This window comes from Sinohyriopsis cumingii, chromosome 14 (assembly GCF_028554795.1).
Source record: "Sinohyriopsis cumingii isolate HCF-2022 chromosome 14, ASM2855479v2, whole genome shotgun sequence".
NCBI classification, from domain to species: domain Eukaryota; kingdom Metazoa; phylum Mollusca; class Bivalvia; order Unionida; family Unionidae; genus Sinohyriopsis; species Sinohyriopsis cumingii.
In genome coordinates this window covers 14,383,454-14,408,539 of record NC_142974.1, presented here as the reverse complement: position 1 = coordinate 14,408,539, position 25,086 = coordinate 14,383,454, and the positions used below count along the sequence as shown (strand labels likewise).

The 25,086-nt window shown below is 35.5% G+C and overlaps 1 protein-coding gene across 2 annotated transcripts in view; it reads right to left on the bottom strand.

Annotated features, from left to right (window-relative positions):
* LOC149783289 (uncharacterized) overlaps window positions 1-19,052 on the bottom strand; it is a 28,444-nt gene extending 9,392 nt beyond the window's left edge. The window contains exon 1 of one of the 2 annotated variants that reach the window (XM_089931524.1): window positions 18,910-19,052. The gene's annotated coding sequence lies outside the window, so the exon portion shown is untranslated. Of the gene's footprint in view, window positions 1-18,761; window positions 18,868-18,909 lie in introns of those variants that run through there. The other variant, XM_089931523.1, reaches the window with a different exon arrangement.
* Between the last annotated feature and the right edge of the window lie 6,034 nt (window positions 19,053-25,086).

Sequence of the window (25,086 nt, the reverse complement as noted above, 5' to 3'; positions counted from 1 at the left end):
GTTGTGATACAACAAAAGGAATCACAATTCTGGGATAATTGATATAGGTAGTGCAGATTGCTTTGCGTTAACTTTCATAAATTGTTATTATGTGATGTGGATGTTGCGCTAATTGCAGTCTAAAACAATATTACCCAAATAAATGTTGCAAATGATGCGAGACATAACGATTGTGTTATAGTTAAAAAAGTAAACAAAATGCTAGCCTCACGATTGGTCCATCGTACAAAAGAGTTTTGAAAAGTTGATAAAGCTCACATAACTGCCAGAAAAAACAGAGACAAAAACAAATATTCAGCCAATAGTGACGTGTTGCCATATAAGATGTAGCCGTACATCTTAAAAGGTTCCTCCCTTTAGAGAGTACACCTTTGCTTCCGTGGGAAACAATTGGAAAACAAGAGCATACAAACAACAGAAGGGGGAAGTTGTTTTCTGCGTGTTAGTACGTTGTACTCTCTCGCTTAGGACTTTTGTTGCTGCTAATTTCACGTGACTTTAGAAGAAGAAAAAACCGCTCAAGCCAAGGATAATTAGTGTACAAATAAAATTAGAATAATGTTGATCTAATTCAGTCAGGTAGATTAAGTCTCATTTAAAGTTTATGTGAAGATTTGTTTTCGTTCTTTGACTTGTTATGTTTCAGGCTCGACCTGAAACGAATAATTATATTTTCAGCTATTAATGTTTGCTCCTTTTGCAAGTCTTTTAACTTTGTTTGTTATGCTAGCCTAACTGTATTGAACTACAAAAAAGTCTTGTGTTACACACATTCTCCTGGTCATGTTTGCAGTTTGTTCTCCAGCATGGAACATTGCATAATTTTAAATTGTATCATCACAATCGCGCACTACATTAGTGGAACACCATGTACAAAGAGCAAGATATATTTGTAGACATTGTTCGTTCTCAATTTGGCCATTTAATATGACCTATTTTCTCGCAGTATACGGCTACTTCGTTTCTTTCTGTTGGTTTACATGTACATGTTAACTCTATTGTTCGATATCAGCTAATTATCCTCTATTGAATGTAAACACCTTTCCTACTCAAATTGTTATTGTTTGATCGTGTACATGTAAATGTGCAAGCAGTAAATTATGTAACCATTTGATAATATGCTTTAATCTCTCTCACTGAGAGTATTTAATAAATAAGCAGTGTATGCAATATTAAATAATAAAACAAATAGAGGTAGACAAAATAAACTTGTCGAACTGTTGAATTGTTTTAGCTCAGTTTGATCAACGCTGTTAAATACAAGCTTGTGAGGGTAGGAGAAGCACCTTGGTGTTTTTGATAAAAGTGTGTTGAGTACCACCTATGCAAGGTCGGAACTAGAGATTGTTAACAGATAACTTTACTTATGTTGGTCAGGTTTTTAAATAAGCGCACACCTGTACATGTTTCCTTTCTTTCATGGTCAATTGAAAAGTAAAAAGTTGTATTCCCTTGTTATAAGTATTATTAAAATACGCCAGAAGATGTAGCTGGTTTAGAACTTTCCCAGTTTTACAACTGCAATCTAAATACTAATGTCCTCCATATAGCATTCCTAGCATCATATTTGATTTAACGTGTCACCTCTTAAGACTACAACATTTTACACGATTTAAAAACATCTACACGGTTTACATTAACCTACACGATACCTGTTTAATCGAACCATTTGAAAACATCTACACGGTTTACATTAACCTACACGATACCTGTTTAATCGAACCATTTGAAAACATCTACACGGTTTACATTAACCTACACGATACCTGTTTAATCGAACCATTTGAAAACATCTACACGGTTTACATTAACCTACACGATACCTGTTTAATCGAACCATTTGAAAACATCTACACGGTTTACATTAACCTACACGATACCTGTTTAATCGAACCATTTGAAAACATCTACACGGTTTACATTAACCTACACGATACCTGTTTAATCGAACCATTTGAAAACATCTACACGGTTTACATTAACCTACACGATACCTGTTTAATCGAACCATTTGAAAACATCTACACGGTTTACATTAACCTACACGATACCTGTTTAATCGAACCATTTGAAAACATCTACACGGTTTACATTAACCTACACGATACCTGTTTAATCGAACCATTTGAAAACATCTACACGGTTTACATTAACCTACACGATACCTGTTTAATCGAACCATTTGAAAACATCTACACGGTTTACATTAACCTACACGATACCTGTTTAATCGAACCATTTGAAAACATCTACACGGTTTACATTAACCTACACGATACCTGTTTAATCGAACCATTTAAACATTCACGATATTCAACTTCTTGCCATTCGGACCACTGAGCTGACAACTTTTCAGCAATCACTTTGTATGACATCCCTTTAGTAAAATATCCACATGATTGCAGTGATGATGTTTCCTTATGCTATGTGTGCACGTGATGAAAAACATGACATCGTAACCCGATGTACTATATAGGCATGCGCGTGATATGCTCGTGTACAATTTAGAATGCGTACAAATCTATGGTTTTGCTTCCAAACTTGAAACTGCGTTTCTTGAAAGTAAATTCGTACTAATCAAAGGCCATGCTAACGATAATGTTTGTCACAAATAAATACTGCAGTAATTGGAACATGTAAAAGTTTATAGGCAGTGAACTTAACTGAACCATTTACATTCATAAATGTACGTGTTTAACCTATCGAAAGTCGCCATCGTTTTCCACATTACTAGCCACTATATTGAGAAGCCGTATAATGAAGCAAAATCGCGTTTTATCTCTCTCAAGCATTACTAACTTCTTCTGACAGAAAATAATTTTAAGCTATACAATATCTAGGTGATAAACACTACATATCTTAGCATTGCCACAAAAGTTCATCATCCATTGACTTAGAGGACATTATGACGAAAAGATGACATGTGAAGGACGCGGCGCATCCGTAATGTACCAACATAAAATATTGGACCATCAAGGAAGTTAAGGAACCGAAAGAGATCTAGAAGGGCAAATTCAATGAATTTTAGTTACGTTTTTACGAGAAAGCTTAGCATTCATTCATATTCAGTATTAACAAGAATAGTATGAACTGAAAATCCTTCTTAATTTAATTGCAAGTACAGATTGCAAAGTAAAGTCAATGCGAAACAATGATATGTAGATAAAAGCGTTCGTTACTGAGTTACACGTGTTAAAAACATTTTGCTTTGTTTTCTTTGTACTTGTATGGTAACTATTGAAACAATTTGAGTGCTTCCGATAAAATGGCTTTTATTCGCTACGAGTTGAACTGTGATGCCTTTCTAATAGTGCAGATACAGCTAGACTCCACTTATAATGAGTACCGATTTATCATAGGTGCATTGTATTAAGTCAATAATTTAAGCACACGGGTCACACCTAAATTTGTCCGGATGGCACTGATCAGGACTGTTCAGTGATAGTTAGATAGTGTCTCATAATGAATCTCTGTCATTTTGAGTGAGAGTTTGGGAGTACCTATTGAAGCTTTCAGGTACTCAACGATTTCCTCCCATATATAGTTGATGCATAAAAAGTGCCCTTATTTTCCATAACCATTAAATGTGAATTCACTTTAGTTTCAACCAAAGCATGCAGTTACATATACAACCTAAATATGTGAAACGATTTATCAGCCTGAATTCAAACATGCTGGCGGTGTTGAAAGACTAAAAAGCACCAAAATTAACAGCTAAGAAATCGTACAGTTTGATATAGACTGAATAAAATATTTTGAACAAACAGGTCAGATCACCAGGTTTGAATATGTTCTCATTATGCAACGAATAGAACAGTCGGTTTATATCAAATGGTTGATAATCTCACACATCATGGATATTGATGTGATAGTCCATAAAACAGAGGGAAAGACGTTGTTTGATACCCGTTCTACTTAAAATTGTTGTTGTTTGTTTTTATAACTTGCATCATCAACAAATTCGAGACATCCCTAAGAGCTGTACAAACTGCGGGTCCAATACACGTTGAGAACACAAATGATGAATGAAATGTCAGACAATTAATAAATTAATCATACTGATAAACGTTATCACAGGAATATCATCCCCAAAATGTACGTTCTGTATGCGTAATATGTGCAAACACAAACGACCACGAGCCTACCGGTTACTTTCTTGATGCAGTATTCATTGCACTGCTCTCATATTAGGACACATTCTAATACATTCTACCCAATGACGAGCTGATGAAATGTTTTATTTCACATTATTGATTGTGTATGGTGTCGCTGTAATACAACTAAAAATATCGGAATAATAGGAAATGTGCGTAGATTACATAGATGTATTTGCCTCGTCCTTCACGTGCCAGCCTGTGGTACGGTTGCCACGATATTGACACTGCATACAAATCATGCACAACTATTCTATCCAAATGATCTATATGAGCTATATCAATGCATTTCACGCTCCACATTTAGTTTCAATTGTATCATTGTTTAGACTCAACAATAGTCCACCGTACAATTTTTTGTATAAAAACAATTTGATACAGTTATTATAACGGTCTGGTTTGGAGTTGCCAAAACGTAATATCCCATAAGTAGTGACTTGTTGCCATAAGTTTTAGTTATAAATGTAACACGTTTCACATTTTAGTACGTATTACCTCTTCCCCATGTGTAGAAAATAGAAAATAGCGAACATACAATCCACCGAGAGGAGATTAGATTCCTACGTGATAGCACATCATCTGTTCTCATCTAGAACCTTTATAAAGTGTTGCTAATTTCATACGTCTTTAATTCATGGTGGCTCCTTCTCGGGGCATTTGTGACTGACATTGACTGCCTCATTTATGGTGGCTCCTTCTCAGAGCATTTGTGACTGACATTGACTGCCTCATTTATGGTGGCTCCTTCTCGGAGCATTTGTGACTGACATTGACTGCCTCATTCATGGTGGTTCCTTCTCGGAGCATTTGTGACTGACATTGACTGCCTCATTCATGGTGGCTCCTTCCCAGGGCATTTGTGACTGACATTGACTGCCTCATTCATGGTGGCTCCTTCTCGGAGCATTTGTGACTGACATTGACTGCCTCATTCATGGTGGCTCCTTCTCGGAGCATTTGTGACTGACATTGACTGCCTCATTCATGGTGGCTCCTTCCCAGGGCATTTGTGACTGACATTGACTGCCTCATTCATGGTGGCTCCTTCCCAGGGCATTTGTGACTGACATTGACTGCCTCATTCATGGTGGCTTAATCTTGACATCAAGAGGCTCCAAACACATGTTCTTTGCATAACACCAGCTCGTACCTGAAGTCATTCTTTTGTTGTTCATTTATTGAGTGTCCACGCAGCATTCAATGTAGAACATATCTAGTTGTGATTGATTTAACAAGATGTAATCAACTCTCTAGGCGAAAATTTTGGGCGGAGATGAATCTTTCAACCATTAATATTTGATTTACAAATCCACTGATCCATTACAATAACTCCGGTCGTATTAAGTCAGGTATACTAAAGTAATGTCAAGTCAATGTGATGGTTTGTTTTCGCTCTTTGCCTGTTTGTGTTTCAGAGTCTACGTACAAGTGCATAGTTTGGCTTTACAGCTATCAATTTTTATGGGGGGGGGGGGGCTTTTGTGTGTGTATATATATATGTGTGTGTATATATGTGTATGTGTGTATGTGTGTGTGTATTCCAAGTTTAATGATGATACAGTGCCATATTTTATCATCAGCAGTCCATTTTTATTATGTTTGATTATCTTTTGCTGCAAAACAGTCGTGCATTTAACAATTGTCATCACGTACAAACGAAGCATTACGCGTGTTATGCACCCACCACCCACCCACCCAACACACATGGTCATTGGAAGTTTGTGCTGGATGAATTTGCTCCCTGGGGAAGAGTCGTCTTTGGGGCACATAACTCTGTGAAGAAAATACCGCATATACATCACTAAGTTACTTTCTAGAAACGAAGGCTAATTCAATAACGCCAATTCCTACCAACAATCAAGTGAGAAATATATTTTCTCTTCTGACTAATTACCATCTAAACATATTTACTCAACTGACCAGGGGCCCCGAGTGGCCGAGTGGTCTAAAGCGCTGTCCGTTAAGGATCACAGCCATCTCACCTCTGTCTGCATGGGTTCGAGTCTCGGATTCAGCCAATGTGGGTATGTGAGAAAGCTTGCCAGTAGCTTCTCGTGGGTCGGCGATTCTCTCCGAGGTTTTCCCGGGTTCTTCCTCCACCATTAATACTGGCCGCCATGTATAGCCTATCGTGTGCTGAAAAATGGCGGTAAACCCTACAACAACAACTCAACTGACCATGTGCTGTTGCCGAGGAGCAAGCACTGTAACAGTAAGGTAAGCCTTCTAGGGAGAGGCAACACCATGTACATAGAGCAAAATAGAGAGATGTAAACAGTATTCATTTTTTGCACGTAAATCAGATCTTATACTATGACGCGTTTTCTCTCAATGTACGGCTCACTCGGTTGTTTTGGTTGGTTTACATATGCTTAATAATTCCCGTTACTGTGACTATCATTCATTCGATCCTCCTTTGAATGCATACGCCTTTTCGAATTCAAACATACTTGTGTTTGTTTTTCTTTAATTATGGTCGTATACGTATTGCATTTAATTTCCCCTTGACGGTATTTCATTACAGCCTATGTGTTGTCAACGAATACGAGAAACGAGAGTAGACTAAATGAGCTTGACGAAATCGTGAGTTATATTGGCCCTGTTTAATCCACGTGGATTAGATTTAGATTAGTAGGCGTGGATTAGATTTAGATTAGTAGACGTGGATTAGATTTAGATTAGTAGACGTGGATTAGATCTAGATTTGTAGACGTGGATTAGATTTAGATTAGTAGACGTGGATTAGATTTAGATTAGTAGACGTGGATTAGATTTAGATTAGTAGACGTGGAGACACCAGTACTTTTGTTATATAAAAATCATGCTGCTGTTCAAACATATTAGACTAGGATTGCTTATAACTTACCCTTCCTTATATAGGTATAGGTTTCAAATAAACTTACACCTCTGTTTCCTTCATTTCATGGTCATGTTAAGCATACCAATATGTTATTTCTGTCACTAACTGTATTCTTAGAATGTTTCAGAAGATGTTGCAGGGTTAGACCGACCCCACCTGTTCAAATGGCATCTAAATGCCACCGTTTGTAATATACTTCTGTTAGCGTATTAGGTGAGGATCGATTTATCGGGGCACAATGGTGACAAAGGGATTGGTGCATACGGTAAATTAATCTTAAGACTGCGACGGCTAGCATGATGTAGTAAAATGTAAAACACATTTATTTGCAATTCAACAGGAAATTAAAGTGAATGCAAACAATTACATTCATATAAAGTCACTGGCTACTGAGCTAATATCTTTTAAAATATTGTTTGTTTTGCATGAACATGTACGGGAAATACCGAAGTAGTAATCGTGCTTCCGTAATAATGATATTTCTTAGCCATGAGCTTAACGGTTATCCCTCTCAGATAGTGCAACTACAACTAGACTCATCGAAATTATAATAGTGATAAATATGACGGCCCTAATGAAATATACAGCAACATGAATATTATATGTGTATTATAAATTAAAATTGATGATTTCAATTTTTAGTGAATATTAAAAAAGATGACCTTAGTGAGATCAGGCGGTACAGCGTTATTAAAACCGCCGTGCTTTCAAATTCTTCATTAAGACAACGGATACTCATTCGTCATAAAACTACACAGAATTTACTCCTAATTGAAAAATTTAAATGAGTTATCATAACTATTATTATTTGTCTTATATAACTATTTATTATTAGTAGTTGCAGTATTAGTAGTACTAGCTATATCATTATTATTATTATTATTATTAGAGAGTAAATGTCAGGCACACACAGAGAGAGAGAGAGAGAGAGAGACTAAATGAGGAAAAATATGAACAAGCGTGCTACTCCTTCCGTGTTTACATATCAATTACTAAATGACAAGTATATCGCGAATTTAAAATGAAACATACGTATAGTCAATATATTTAATCTTTTTTCGTGTTATAAATCTCTCTTTAGTTTGAAGTAAATAAAGCTCGCCTAGTTTCCTCGCAATGACAAAGTAATAAAAGTATTAGTGTATCAATACTGGATCATGTACATTCTTAAGTTTCGAAAAGGAATGACTTTCCTTACACCCATTCCTGATGTGTCCGCTTGAAAATGTAATTATGCAACTATTGTATCCATTCTCAGTCCTTTAGAATATTGTTTATTTTCTCCCTTTATCGCTTTTATGGATTAATATGGAATATAAGTAAACAACACGCAATGGATTTAAATATGAACGAAAAATGAGAAACTGACCATGGACTATCAAAGGTTAAAACACGTCAAGTTCAATTTACCTTAGTTCCCTGGAGATACCAGAACCCATGTTGGATTCTAACATTTGGACTGTTATGTTGGGATGGGCCTCCCTCCCAACTTCTAAACCGAACCTGACAGAGGTCAGAGGATACAAAGAATAAATTTATAGTAGTCAGTTAAATTAAACCCAATCGCACCTACAAAGATTATATATATATATATATATATATATATATATATATATATATATATATATATATATATATATTTTTTTTTTTTTCTCTTGGCATCCGTCCGTCTACGGGAGACGATGGCGTAACTCCAAAGTAAGCTTTTGTTTATCCTTCTTTCTAGCTCTCTTTTCAGCTTGTTTTATTTTTCTCTCTTCCTCTGCGTTTTGAACTCCCTGCCTGACAGCTAGACGCCAGCTGGAACGGTTGTTTGCACAGCTCTCCCAGTCGTTGACATTGATGTTTGCCGTCTTCATATCCTTCTTTCAGACATCTTTGTAGCGCAGATGTGGTCGTCCAGTTGGTCGTGCAACTTCTGCTAACTCTCCATATAACAGATCCTTGGGAATGCGGCCTGGATCCATTATTTTGACATGGCCAAGCCAGCGAAGGCGCCTCTCGCTGAGAATGGAGAACATGCTGTTCATGTTGGCGCGTTCTAGAACCTCTGTGTTGGGTACTTTGTCATGCCACTGGATGTGCAGAATGCGCCGCAGACATCTCAAGTGGAAGCTGTTGAGTTTCCTCTCGTGTGTTGCATAGGTGGTCCATGTTTCGCTGCTGTAGAGAAGTGAGCTGAGCACGCAAGCTTGGTAGACAAGCAGTTTGGTCTTCTCTGTGAGGTTGGGGTTGTTCCAGACCCTCTGGTTAAGTCTGGCCATCACTGCTGCTGCCTTGGCAATCCTGCCATTCATCTCAGAATCAATGGAGAGTGAGCTGGAGATGTTAGACCCAAGGTATGTGAAGTTCTCGACAACTTCCAAGTTGTACCCATCGATGGAGATATATATATATATATATATATATATATATATATATATATATATATATATATATATATATATATATATATATGTATATATATATATATAGAGAGAGAGAGAGAGAGAGAGAGAGATGTAGGTAGATAAAAGCATCCCTAATAAACCCTGCTGAGATACGGGACATGTTAGTATTAGTCAAGGTTTATTTTTCTCTCCTTTACGCATAATTGCTTATGATTATAAACTCTAAAAAATATTGGCTTGCTTAGGTAATTATTTCTATATGCCTTAGGTACATCAAGAATAGGAATGTTACAAGCATTTCGTTATTATTCAATGTGGCGTTTAGGTTGATATCAGACGAGATGACCTATTCTTAAATTATGTCATTCATTGACGTACAGAAGACAATCCTGTACCTCAGACTTCAGTTATAGGTCGAGACAACCTCGTGCAAATAGATTCAGTGCATATGGTGTAGCTGTGTAGGGTGGGCGACAGCTACATTGGGGAATTTGCTGGTAGAGCAGACAAGCAAACATCTAGATTACATATGTATTTAATTCAAATTCAAAAGCTCTCTCCAACCACTTCAGCCGAGCGAACTTCATCCTGATATCATATTACTATAACTGGCTGTAACCTTGATTGTTTCTAGCACATAGATATGTGTTTCCTACATTAAACTAAACATTTGATATCTCACTAATAAGTTGTCTGGAATTTGATTTGAAAACATATAAATCATTATTATATATCTGATCAGACTCGCACTCACTTTCATCCACTTCCTCAAAATTTATATATTAAATAAATGTAGTTTAAGTGTAACGGTTGGCAAAGATTGTCAGATTTTAAGTATAAAATATATATTTCTTTAAAATCTCTACATAATATACTCATGCTAATCAGAGAAACATAATCTACTGCATTGTCTCTAATATTATCAGCATTTTCAAAATCTAAAACTAATTGTAAGTCCTGTAAATAATCAGTTAATTAATTTGCATAAACACAAATGACTGTTCTCACTTACATAGACCATAGAGCTAGACCTGTTAAACCAAATGTTTAATGTCCATAAGGTCATGGGGTGAGTGTGCTGTAAAGATTCTGCTTGTATTGTTTTGAAAGATGTGGATTCTATTCAACGTGACTATGTACAAGACTAGAAAATTGGAAAACAGTTAAATCATATAACAAATCCCTAATACACACACATGATAACCTTACAGCTGAGAATAAGTAAAACTGCCTAATAAATGAAGATTAAAGCTTAATAAAACATCATTTAATTACGAAAAGAGAAAGCAACATATCTTACTACTTCTTGTGCTTATAGTCGCTAGCAGACGTACATCACATAGGCCCTAACAATGCATCCATTGCTAACCAAAATAGCAACTTTGACCTGCCATTGAAAATTATAGCTTCTTTGGTAATAAATGGTATTAACATTCTGACAGTTTTAGGTCACCTGAGATCAGCCCCAGGCTCTCACTCAGTTGTAACCATAAATGCCTTATGATAACATTCCAACCATATATGCCTTATGATAACATTTCAACCATAAATGCCTTATGATAACATTCCAACCATATATGCCTTATGATAACATTCCAACCATATATGCCTTATGATAACATTTCAACCATATATGCCTTATGATAACATTCCAGCCATATATGCCTTATGATAACATTCCAGCCATATATGCCTTATGATAACATTCCAACCATATATGCCTTATGATAACATTCCAGCCATATATGCCTTATGATAACATTCCAGCCATATATGCCTTATGATAACATTCCAACCATATATGCCTTATGATAACATTCCAGCCATATATGCCTTATGATAACATTCCAGCCATATATGCCTTATGATAACATTCCAGCCATATATGCCTTATGATAACATTCCAACCATATGTGCCTTATGATAACATTCCAGCCATATATGCCTTATGATAACATTCCAGCCATATATGCCTTATGATAACATTCCAGCCATATATGCCTTATGATAACATTCCAACCATATATGCCTTATGATAACATTCCAGCCATATATGCCTTATGATAACATTCCAGCCATATATGCCTTATGATAACATTCCAACCATATATGCCTTATGATAACATTCCAGCCATATATGCCTTATGATAACATTCCAACCATATATGCCTTATGATAACATTTCAACCATGTATGCCTTATGATAACATTTCAACCATAAATGCCTTATGATAACATTCCAACCATATATGCCTTATGATAACATTCCAGCCATATATGCCTTATGATAACATTCCAGCCATATATGCCTTATGATAACATTCCAACCACAAATGCCTTATGATAACATTCCAACCATATATGCCTTATGATAACATTCCAACCATAAATGCCTTATGATAACATTCCAACCATAAATGCCTTATGATAACATTCCAACCATATATGCCTTATGATAACATTCCAACCATATATGCCTTATGATAACATTCCAACCATAAATGCCTTATGATAACATTCCAACCATATATGCCTTATGATAACATTTCAACCATATATGCCTTATGATAACATTTCAACCATATATGCCTTATGATAACATTCCAACCATATATGCCTTATGATAACATTCCAACCATATATGCCTTATGATAACATTCCAACCATATATGCCTTATGATAACATTCCAGCCATATATGCCTTATGATAACATTTCAACCATATATGCCTTATGATAACATTTCAACCATATATGCCTTATGATAACATTCAAACCATATATGCCTTATGATAACATTTCAACCATATATGCCTTATGATAACATTCCAACCATATATGCCTTATGATAACATTTCAACCATATATGCCTTATGATAACATTCCAACCATATATGCCTTATGATAACATTACAACCATAAATGCCTTATGATAACATTCCAGCCATATATGCCTTATGATAACATTCCAACCATAAATGCCTTATGATAACATTCCAACCATATATGCCTTATGATAACATTTCAACCATATATGCCTTATGATAACATTTCAACCATATATGCCTTATGATAACATTCCAACCATATATGCCTTATGATAACATTCCAACCATATATGCCTTATGATAACATTCCAACCATATATGCCTTATGATAACATTCCAACCATATATGCCTTATGATAACATTCCAACCATATATGCCTTATGATAACATTTCAACCATATATGCCTTATGATAACATTCCAACCATATATGCCTTATGATAACATTTCAACCATATATGCCTTATGATAACATTCCAACCATATATGCCTTATGATAACATTTCAACCATATATGCCTTATGATAACATTCCAACCATATATGCCTTATGATAACATTACAACCATAAATGCCTTATGATAACATTCCAGCCATATATGCCTTATGATAACATTCCAACCATATATGCCTTATGATAACATTACAACCATAAATGCCTTATGATAACATTCCAGCCATATATGCCTTATGATAACATTCCAACCATATATGCCTTATGATAACATTACAACCATAAATGCCTTATGATAACATTCCAGCCATATATGCCTTATGATAACATTCCAACCATATATGCCTTATGATAACATTTCAACCATATATGCCTTATGATAACATTTCAACCATATATGCCTTATGATAACATTCCAACCATATATGCCTTATGATAACATTCCAACCATATATGCCTTATGATAACATTCCAACCATATATGCCTTATGATAACATTCCAACCATAAATGCCTTATGATAACATTTCAACCATATATGCCTTATGATAACATTCCAACCATAAATGCCTTATGATAACATTCCAACCATATATGCCTTATGATAACATTCCAACCATATATGCCTTATGATAACATTCCAGCCATATATGCCTTATGATAACATTCCAGCCATATATGCCTTATGATAACATTCCAACCATATATGCCTTATGATAACATTCCAACCATATATGCCTTATGATAACATTACAACCATAAATGCCTTATGATAACATTCCAACCATATATGCCTTATGATAACATTCCAACCATATATGCCTTATGATAATATTAGCGTGAGAAATTAGTGTGAGTATGTTGTCGGTTTTATTTAGTTGTAATCTAGCCATCAAACTTGCTAGACCAAACCATGTTTTGTGTTATTTAGCGAAACATAACGTGGTGTTTGAAGGGGAACTTCTGGAAAAAGTTGGAATTTTACCATTTTTACCATTTCTGGAAACATAACGCGGTGTTTGAAGGGTAACTTCTGGAAAAGGTTGGATATTTACCATTTTTACAATTTCTCGAAACACAACGTTGTGTTTGAAAGGGAACTTCTAGAAAAGGTTGGATTTTTACCATTAAGACTTGTATCTCCATAAGAATTCTGAAATTTGGACACACAAGTGTGTTGGTTAATTTTGACCTCATCGATAAACTAAAAAAAACTCATTCAGCCACCTGAAATGGGCTTTAATTCCTACCACCTAGCAGAAACTTGGAGGAGGTGAAAGCAGATTATGCAGTGTTACTTGGATGTTGTGCTTACAGATAAAGAAGGCAAAGAAAAATTCAGTGATTTCCTATGTATTATTGGCCAGGATGGTAGTGACATTTACAACACATTTACATTTGAGGCCAATGAAGATGAATAAAAATTGATCCACTGATCAAAACGTTTGAGGATTATTGCAGTAACAAGCAGAAAATTAACATTACATTAGAAAGGCACATATTCAATACAAGAATACAACAAAAAAAAAAAAAAAATGAAACCATTGACCACTATGTAACTGAACTTAAATTGATTGCAAAGAACTGGAAATTTGAAAATCGACAGGATGAAATGATTAGAGATAGAATTGTCCGTTGGAATAATTCTGAAAAAGTAAAAGAAAGATTTTTACGAGAAGATCAATTGACATTACAAAAAGCACTGGCTATCTGCAGAGCAGACGAAGAATCCAAAAAGTAAATTCACAGTATGCAAAATGAACAGCTGCATCAGATGTTCATGGTGTGAAAATGAAGAAAAAAGAAAATAAAATGGCACAAACAAAAAAAAGACCGACAATATTATACATGAACTCAACTCCAGATTATTCAAATGTGGTTAATGTGGCAAATTACATGCAAAAGGTAGGTGTCTAGCCTATGGAAAAACTTGCTACAAGTGTCGAAAGCAGCATCATTTTCTGAAATGCTGCAAGACAAAACGGGTGCATGGTATGCAAGAATACTCAAGTGAAGAGGAAGAAATCTTTTGTAGGAACAGTGTGAAAGGTAAACACTGAAATCAGTGACAAAGAAGAATGGTACGTCACTCTGACTCTTCACGGAACTGATGTCAAATTTAAAATTGATACTGGCTCGCAAGTAAACATCATTCCAAATCATTTTTGAAACAATGAACATTGACAACGTTGAATTAAAACCAAGTAAGACATTTCTCAGAAGCTATGCTGGTGACAAACGAATTGTCACAGTCAAATACAAATTAAACTGCAAAAATCACGAATTTGATTTTTATACCACAAAAGCAAACCTATCTTCTATCCTTGTGTTCAGAGCCTCTCAAGATTTGTACTTAATACAAGTTGTTTGCAATGTTCACAGGAATAAGGACAGTCATATCGTGAAAGAATTCCCCAGTGTGTTCAAATGTCTAGGATGCCTAAAACAACAATATCGTGTTGCAAATGACAACAAAAAGTAAAACCTGTCATTAATCCATCAAGAAAAGCCTTACTAGAACCACTTAAATCAACATTGGAAGAGATGGTTCGCAAAAATGTAATGCGGAAAGTTGAAGAACCAACAAAATGGGTCAGTTCATTAGCAGTTGTGGAAAAACCAAAGTCGGTAAACCTGCGAATTTGTCTAGATCCGATACATTTGAATCAAGCGATCAAGCGAGAGCATTATCAACTTCCTAAAATTGAAGAGATAACCACAAGGATGGCTGGTGCTAAGGTTTTCTCCATACTAGATGCCAGTCATGGTTTCTGGCAAATATCCCTGAATGAAGAAAGCCAGTTATTGACTATATCTAACAGTCCGTTTGGTGGATATTGTTACCTGAGAATGCCTTTTTGTGTTACATCTGCTCGTGTAGTGTTCCGCGAAACGCATGTCACAGTGTTTTGAAGACCTGCCTGGGGTGAAGACTGATAGAGATGTCATAATTGTTTGGGGAACATCACAGTAAGATCATGCTGGTAAACTAAAATATGTTTTAAAGAGAACCATTAAATAAATCCGACACTGAATTTTAAAAAAGCCAGTTTGGACTAACACAAGATTGCTACGTGGAACACATGTTGACATCATCAGGTATTACACCTGATCCAGAAAAAGATTAACAATCACAGAAATGCCCGTTATGACGGACAAGAAAAGAACTGGGTACAGTCAACTACTTAGCTAAATTTTTCCCAATTATGTCTGCAGTGACAGAACCAATCAGAGCACGTTTGAAACGTGACACTCAATTTGTTTTGGAATTTGTTTGGGAAACGGTACTGAAACATGCATTTAAAGCGAACAAACAGATTCGAAGCAAGGAACCTAGGTCGAAATACTTCGATGTTAAGAAGCCTGTTTTTGTTAGTTTTGATGCGTCAAAATCAGGACTTGGAACAGTGTTAATGCAGTCAGGCATTTGCATAAAGGTCCTTCACAGATGTAGAAACAACGTATGCACGGATCAAAAGAGAACTGTTTGCTATGTTATTTGGTCTTAACAAATTTAATCAATATAGTTAAGGTCGTCAAGTAAACGTTGAATCGGATCATAACGCTCTGGAATCAATCCTCAATACACCTCTAAACTTCAGGGAATGCTTTTACGTCTGCAGAAGTACAGTTCTGACTTAAGGTATTGTCCAGGAAAAGAGTTAATTGTAGCAGATACATTGTCGAGAGCATACAGACAGACAGACACATCTGAGATGAACATGGATAGTGAAAGTGAGTGATATGTGCATAAGATCATGTCAAATGTATAGAGTGCAGATACACACTTAGACACCAAATATAATGGAACTAAACGTGATAATAAAATGACCGAATTACGCGAAACGATTGAAAAGGGATGGCCAAATGATAAACATCTCATACCTTTTGAAATCATGAATGTCTGGAACTGCATATATGAACTTTGAAAATGGACGGATAAGTTCTAAAAGGAGAGAAGATTGTAATACAAGATGCCATTCAAAAATAAATCCTGAAAGAATTGCAAAAAGTCATATGGGCATTGAGAAGACAAAGCAAACAGCAAGAGACCTTACGTATTGACCTGGCATGAATGCACATATTGCAGACACAGTATGGAACGGTTCTACTTGGCATTAATACAGAAAGTCAAATAAAAAAGAACCATTGACGTCTAGACAACCTACCGCACGAAGAAAAATCGTTGGAATATATTTATTTATGTGGAATAATTACAACTGTCTTGATAATAGACTATTGATCCATATATTTTGAATTTGCCAAGTTAGAAAATACACAAGCAAGCACAGTAATCACAAACACAAAGTCAGTTTTTGCAAAGCATGGAATACCACGAGAAGTAAAGGGTGGTAATGGACCACTGTTCTCCTCAAAAGAATATGATCGGTTTGCACAAACAATGGGATTCAAGCATACAATAAGGCAGACACAGATGTGAAAGATTCATATTTATCGATATTGGAGTATTGAAATACACAATTGATGACACAGGCTCTCCGGAACAAGAACTGATGAATCGAAGACTTCGATCCACTTCGCATACTACCAATATGCAGCGTCCGCAAGTTATAAAATAGAGAAACCTAACTTGGAAACGGGGTGAAAAGAAAAATCAGCAAAAGAAACAGTATGGCAGAACAGCTGAGGAGCTTCCAAATCTGACTTCTGGAGACAAAGTAAGTATCAGAATACAAGAGCTTTGCCTTTTGGGAACCAGCTGTAGTTGTCCGGCTAATTAGAACGGCAAGGTCATATGATGTGAAAACCCTGGATGGTACCATATACAGGAGAAAACGAAGACATGTGTTACCAGATATATACGATACATACGAATATACTAACAAGGAGGTAACTGAACTGAATGACAAGATGCAGTTACTCATCAATGAACCAAACCAGACAGGGGAGATTAGAACAAGGAGTGGACGTAGAATAAATAAGATTGCAAGATATAGAGATTTTGCGATGCGATCTTGATAGCTGTTCTGAATTATGTTATGTCTTGTAAACATTAGAAACTGGAAGTAGTCAAGGACATAATAATACATCTGTTATATCAAATAAGTTTTTTGCAGTGATAACAACTGGATTGAAGGACAAACTATTTTAGTGGCAAAGCCAATATATCACCATGTACTTATTTTCATGAGTATAAGAATGATTGTGAATGTCATAGGGCTAGAACTTACTTTGAACTACAATTAGTAAAACTTTTCCAACTCATCGGAAACTATTTCAGATATATATTTATGTGCAAAATAGACCATTGTCAAATTTGAATATGTTTACAAATTTATAACAAGAGAGAAGAAGAAATGAATGTGTGGATTAAAAAAGCACAAAATTCATTGTTAGGGGGAGTTGTGGTAATTTTCGGTATTAACATTATGTTGTTACAAAAGATCTGACAGTTACGGGTCACTTGAGGTCAGCTTCAGCCTCTCACTCGGTTGTAACCCTATATGCCTTATGATAACTTTAGCGTGAGAAACTAGTGTGCGTGTGCTTACTGTTTTAGTCAGTTGTGATCTAGCCATTGAAGTAGTTAGACCAAGCCATCTTTTGTGTTATTTTGCAAAATATAACAGTTTATTTTATTATTTGAAAATTGGAGTTAAGCACCTACCTAAAAGGCTTAATGAAACAAAATACTTTTTTTACGGTGAGAATTTAGTAAACATTTTGAAGAATACAGATCAGATAATGATTCGTTCATTCTCATATACTACAGCTACTTGAGACCAATGCAAACATACGCCTCTTATGCTAGCATTCCTTTTCGACTTCCTAACTTGTAGGCCACAAGAAAACTAATGTACTCTTTTCAGCAAATGTCTGCACCTGGACGCTTTTAGAGTCAAAACGACTGCTCGATCACTCAACTGTGTCAAGTTAGATCCCAGCCATTTTAAATATTTGCGTCTATAATGGATACTAAATGCGGCCGAAAGTATAACGTCATTCTATAAGCACTACACCCATTAACTATACCGGAGTTCCCGCAGTTGTAAACACATGTAATATGAATGTGCAGTTGTGTAGTTTTAAGAACATATATAGTAGATCGATACTTACAAAATGTAAATAAATCCCTTACAACGTAAGCGTCTGGTGTGTGCGTTCCTACACCGCGTACATCTGGGGAACGTTAGGTAACTCTTATCAGTCCAAAACATTTATTAAAGCATGTATGTACAAGCAATCTACGAATAAGTGCCCTTACCTGCCTGGCATGTGAGGTTGTAAGTTATTACTACAGGCCCTTCTCGAGAGTTAAAATGACTTCGCCTCTTATGGGTTTTCTTCCAGATAAGACCTCTCTCAAATATGCATCCCGAGATTCCATTGCCAGAACGAGGCTAACATAGCAAGCTGTAGCAGAAGCTGCTGTAATTATGGATGCCGCTAGTAATACTAGCAGAAAATCAGCACAACATTGTTGTGTGCCCGATTGTAAGTCAGCTTCACGATATGATCCAATACTTCATTGTCCTTGAATCTTAAGATTCCTACATTGCAAAAGAAATCGATAACAAATATAAAAGAGATGAAAGCCCACACTTTCAAGCGAGTATTCTCAATTTATCCACTTTTCGCTCAAGTTAAATGAAGTTCTGCACTTTAATATTTGTTTTCAAAATATAAAGTAATGTTTTATATTTCATTTTATTTAATCTTTCCAGCTGTGTTTTACTATTTCTCAGTATATGAAAGTTCTTCATTCCAAAGATGTTCTCTCTTTTACCGCACAAAAAATTCACTTACTACTCAATGGTAATATTTTAATAAAAGCCTGAACTACTTCCTCTTAGTAATGTGTATTAATCTTTTTATGCAAGACATTTAATTATTTTGCAAAGTGAACAGTCGTGTGTTCAAAACATTTTGCAAAGTATGATTACACGTCGTAGACACCAGTACAAAACAGACTATGCTCTGAAGCAATGCCATTCATCTTTGGATGGAGCAGTGAGAAAATACCAAGGAGACCCTAAAAAAAGTTCTTGCTTCTAAAGAACCACGTACAGCTTCTAAAAGGTAATTAAGATTATGTTTTGTAAAATGAGCTAAAAATATCAACAAGAAAATACTTTCTCGCATTCTCGTTAAATTCTTTAAGTACCTCATAGCATCTCTGATCATCAACAGATGGTGCAACTAAATATAATTTATCCCATTTTAACCACCTCATTACCAAATCATGCAACAGCTGAGTTTTTCCACTACCAGATGGACCTATTATTAACATTCTAATAGAATTTGGCAACGCAGCATGATGTTTAACTGGTTCTTGTTTTTTTTTTTTTGTAGTGGAAAAATCAAAACCATTCATGATATAAATATACTATGGATCTATATTGTGTAAAATGTAAATCACGCGCATCAACGATTGATCCAATTACAGTTAAAACACGCAATAACAGATCAACTATTACTGGTAAATGCGCTGTTTGTGGCACAAAAAAGTTCAGATTTATAATAAAAAACTACGGAGGTGATCTTGCCGCACAATTAACAAAATTGCCTGGTGTTCCCTGGGCTTAGTATCCTGGAGAAAAACATCTTCCCGGATATAATTATTATGGTCCAGGAACACGACTCGATATCAGACTTGATGAAAACGATCAACCAAAATTAAATGAAGATCCTGTAAATGCCATTGACAGAGCATGCTACGTTCATGATATTGCTTATCGAAGCAACGATCTACAACAAAGGCATCTCGCGGATGTAAAATTGATTCACACATTAAATTCTATTTCTAGTAAATCTATTAGAGAAAAATTATCAAGTTGGTTGATAAAATCAGCAATGAAAGGTAAATTAGCGTTATTAGCTGGTAATTAATATGATGGGATCGATTTAATATTCTCCTGCGGGATTTTGGAAAGGTAAAGCAGCAATAAATAAACTCGCTAAAGCCGCTCGAGTAAAGATTCCAACTGATGCATCGTGGTTATCCAAACAAGCGGTGTGGCAAATTTATTTACCACCACCAAAACGAATTCCGTTTGCTCATTTTGACGTTAGTGTTCCTAATGAAGTTCATCAAGCCGATATAATGTTCTTTCATCATGATATTATTGGTTTAAAAATATACAAGTATATACTCACCGTAGTTGATATTGCAAGCAGATATAAAGAAGCGGAACCACTAACAAATAAAACAGCCGTTGATGTTGCAGATGCGTTTAATAAATATTATCAACGAGGACCATTAAAATGGCCAAATTTACTTCAGGTTGATCCTGGCAGAGAGTTTTTAGGTGCCGTCTAATTTTTAATGAAACAAAATAACGTTAAAATACGTCGCGGACTCACTGAAATTCACCGCGATCAGGCAATTGTTGAGCGATTTAATAAAACTCTAGCTGAGAGATTATTTGGATATCAGTACGCGAGAGAATTTATTCAGGATTCAAGATCATACGAATGGACTAAAAGATTACCATCTGTAATATCAGCGATAAATAGCGATCCAACACGAGCAATAAATATGAGACCGGCTATCGCGATTACAAAAAAAATTATACCAATAAAAAGACGTGATTTTTCAACACAACCAGTGCTAGATAGTATGACCGTACGATATTTAAATAAAGACGGTGAACTTGAGGGCGGCAGAAAAAGAGCAACTGATCCAATTTGGAGCATTACAACACATAAAATATCTACAGTAACAAGATCAACCGGTAGACCAGCAATTTATGCACTTGATTCATCTGCTCCTCAACGCGGTTTTACACGTGAAGAATTACAAATAGTTCCAGCAGATACTCAATTACCACCTAAATCACTTAACTAGCTCCACGATTACGATTACACTCAAGACAGGTCAACATAATATTTTCTTTTGTATGACCACAACGGTTATCTTTTCTATCTGCGTTAAATTGTCTTGGATCATTTTTTTGGTATTTCCACAACATTATACAATTACAAATCGCGCAATGATTATTTTGCTGTTGCTTTAGCGATACAATAAATTCCACATGAAGGTCAAATTTGTAATTATAATTTTTTCTCATACTGCTCATAACTGGATAATTTTTTTCTTAATACGTCATTGTGACAAATATCATCATTAACCGCTACCTCAAGAACAATTCTACAGAGGTGGGATATTTTTTAACCCGAGATACCGCTAAATAAACTAAATTTGACCACTCCACACGATCATCAACAATCCAGACTCGTGTATCAGCGATAGTTAATCCTTGCGACGAGTGAATTGTCATTGCATATCCAAGTGTCTAAGGAGATTTATTCACATGCAGCGCACATTCAGCAACATCAGTATCAACCAAAACAATATCATTTATTACTAAATTTTGCTTTACTGATTCTCCTGGCACATCAACGTCAATATTTTGTTGTCGCGTATCTGCTGGTCGATAATAAAGCGGGACTTACTCGTTGGGAAATTTTATTTTATGTAGCTGAAAAAACTTCTCTTGAATTTTATCATTAACTATTTTTCTGCTAGCAACTATTAAATCATTTGGTCTCCACGCAAGTGGAAAATTTCTCATCGATGTTTCTGAGATTACTTTTTCTCATTACATCACACTGAATTTTATTTGACTGCAATCGAATTAATTTCCTAAAATTCAAAAATTTTTCGTCAAGAGATCTATAATCAGTATCAAATTCTTCATAATAATCAACAAAACCTTTTAACCAGTCATGAGGAGATTTTCCATCAATAGGGTTAGGTTGACCGTGATCTCCGCACATTATTACCGCGGTATTTCTAGATAATAACCAATCGAGAAATGTTTTTAGTATCTCAACAGATACAGTACATCATCCCAAATAATTACTTTTGGAATATATTTTTCCCCCATTCGCGAGGATGTCCACGTTCCACCGTTATATTTAAAAAGCTGTGATAAATACACGAATTAACCCCATGCTGCTTCATTTCTCGAGCGAGTCTGTGTGGTGGCGTTAACACAATCATATCAAAGTCGTGAAATAGTTTTATTAACCGCGTTGTTTTACCTGAACCACCTAATCCATTTACGTAGACTGTTTTATATCGCTATATTGGATCGTGCACAGATGGTGCCAACGATATTTCTGATATTTCACCGCAGCAATAATTATCTCTAAGTATTACATCAGCTGATGCACAATAATCAAGTATTTGTTCGCGCTTTATTCTCCATGATCCCCACTCAGTTTCTGCTAACGAACTTAGCAATGATGTGTATTTAGCTTCAATATAGAATGTATCAGTAGCAACCCTAACTGCGAGTTTAGGAAACTTATTTATCATTGATAGTAAATTTATACTCACGTACGCGAGTACAGATGATCTTAAATGAGTATATTGCAGGGATTCTCCATCAATATAACTAACAACGGTACCTAATTTTTTTCTGTCGGATAAATGAACAACTTCTCGACTACAAAATGTATTTTTTGCAGCGGTATCAGCAATTATAAAATCTAATTCAACATCACCCATGATTAATCTAGAATGATGTCTTTGGTGATCATACGCGCCACCCTGAGTAAATTTACCTATTATTTTTCTACCTAAATCTTTTGCTGTTTTCTCATCGTGATCCGTTGGCAACCACACAGAAGTTTGTTTTCGATACGATATAATTGCCTCACTGATTATCAGTGATTTTAACATCAAACAGTCCAACATATATCTTAATAGTACTATTGGTACCCAACGTTGTTTCGAAAAGTTTTTTCCAAACCAAATATAGCATATTTTATGAAGATCCCTAGCAAATTCAAACGATACTACACGAGCGAATCCAGTTAACGGAAAATCTGGCAGCGGACCATTAATTGCTACACGAGTCATTTCATGTGTCGGATGTCCAAACTCCTTAAAATACTCAGCACAATCACCTAATCCTAGAAAACTTCCAGGATAACAAGCTATCATATCAACAGATATCATACAACTATGGTCGTACCTGGTATTCCATAATCCGCCGTGACCGTATTCAATACAACTTGATTGTACATCACTGAGAAACTCATTTCGCGTTGGCTTCCACGAGTTTTTCTTTCTAGCAACGTGAGCAGCATCTGATGGAACCGTGAAACAATTAATTAATAGTTCATCAGCTATTGAATACTTTTCTAATAACTGTTTCATCTCATTATGAAGAGATTCCTTGCGGTATAAATCTCCGTTAACCCGAACAAACTGATCATACTTTTCATCGGAGCTTTTAAACAGCCACATTGATACCGGATCGGATTTACTTATTTCGTAAATAAAATCAAACATCCCCCGAAGAATAGAATTTAACAACACGATCTCGCGGAAATATTGTTACCACGGATGTCCAAGCGTGACAGTTATGGTCAATTATTTCTATTGGAGATCCTCGCGATTTAGTTACTGACGAGTATAAAATCTCCCCCGATAGTGTTTTTACCATCATAGGAAATTTTAACCTCCTTGATAATGCAGCAACATCATTTATAGATGCTCCATCATTAAGTGATTCAGCCCATGATGTTATTTTCTCACGTCGCAAATCAGTTAAACCCGATCCGCGTTTTGTTTTTGTACAGTGCTCCATTACTCGTTCTGCTACACAATTTAGATTCCCAGATATTTCCATCGGAGCAAGATTTTCGATATCGGGTTTATCATTTAATTTATAAAGACCATAAACAACAGCGGTAACAGGATAGGATCGATCGTAACATGGTTTATCTAAACCAGTTAATTGTCCTGGCTTAGAGTTTTATGTAAAATTATAGTTTATTTTCCCACCAAAGATCGGATCGCGTTTATCGCGAATTATCCACACATCTAAATCATTCGTTTGCACAATAAATTTATTCGAAAAATATACTTTTCATCATTAAGACTTTCAATTAATTAATTCGCTCGTTCATCATTCATTGTAAAATCAATATCACTAGTTTTCCAAGTGGACCATACGTGAGATGCACCATCTTTGTAGAATTTCTCCTTGGTAGAATCAGTCTCGGTTAAAATCTGCTCAACTCCATCAAGATCAAATATTTGATTCATATTATATATTAGACAAATATCTAACTATATAATGAATCAGTGCAAGTGGTTAATGATCGGTTCATTGACTTGTTACAATAAATCATGCAAAAGTGAATTTTGTGGTGAGCATTTACAAGGTATTCGTAAATGTCATTTAGGACCTATAAGATGTATTCAGTGTGATGTTGGAGTTAGAGGAAAAACTCATTTGTGCTTAAAATGTGGCGCTAAAGCTATAGAGAACTCAAGCGACATTACGACAAAAAAATACCGACGATGACAAAATCATCAAGTGCGAAGAGGATTATCTCAATAGATTTCCAAACAGATCTGATTTAGACAAATGATTATTGTTATATGAATCCATCATTTATGAAGCATTCAATCATTAATAAC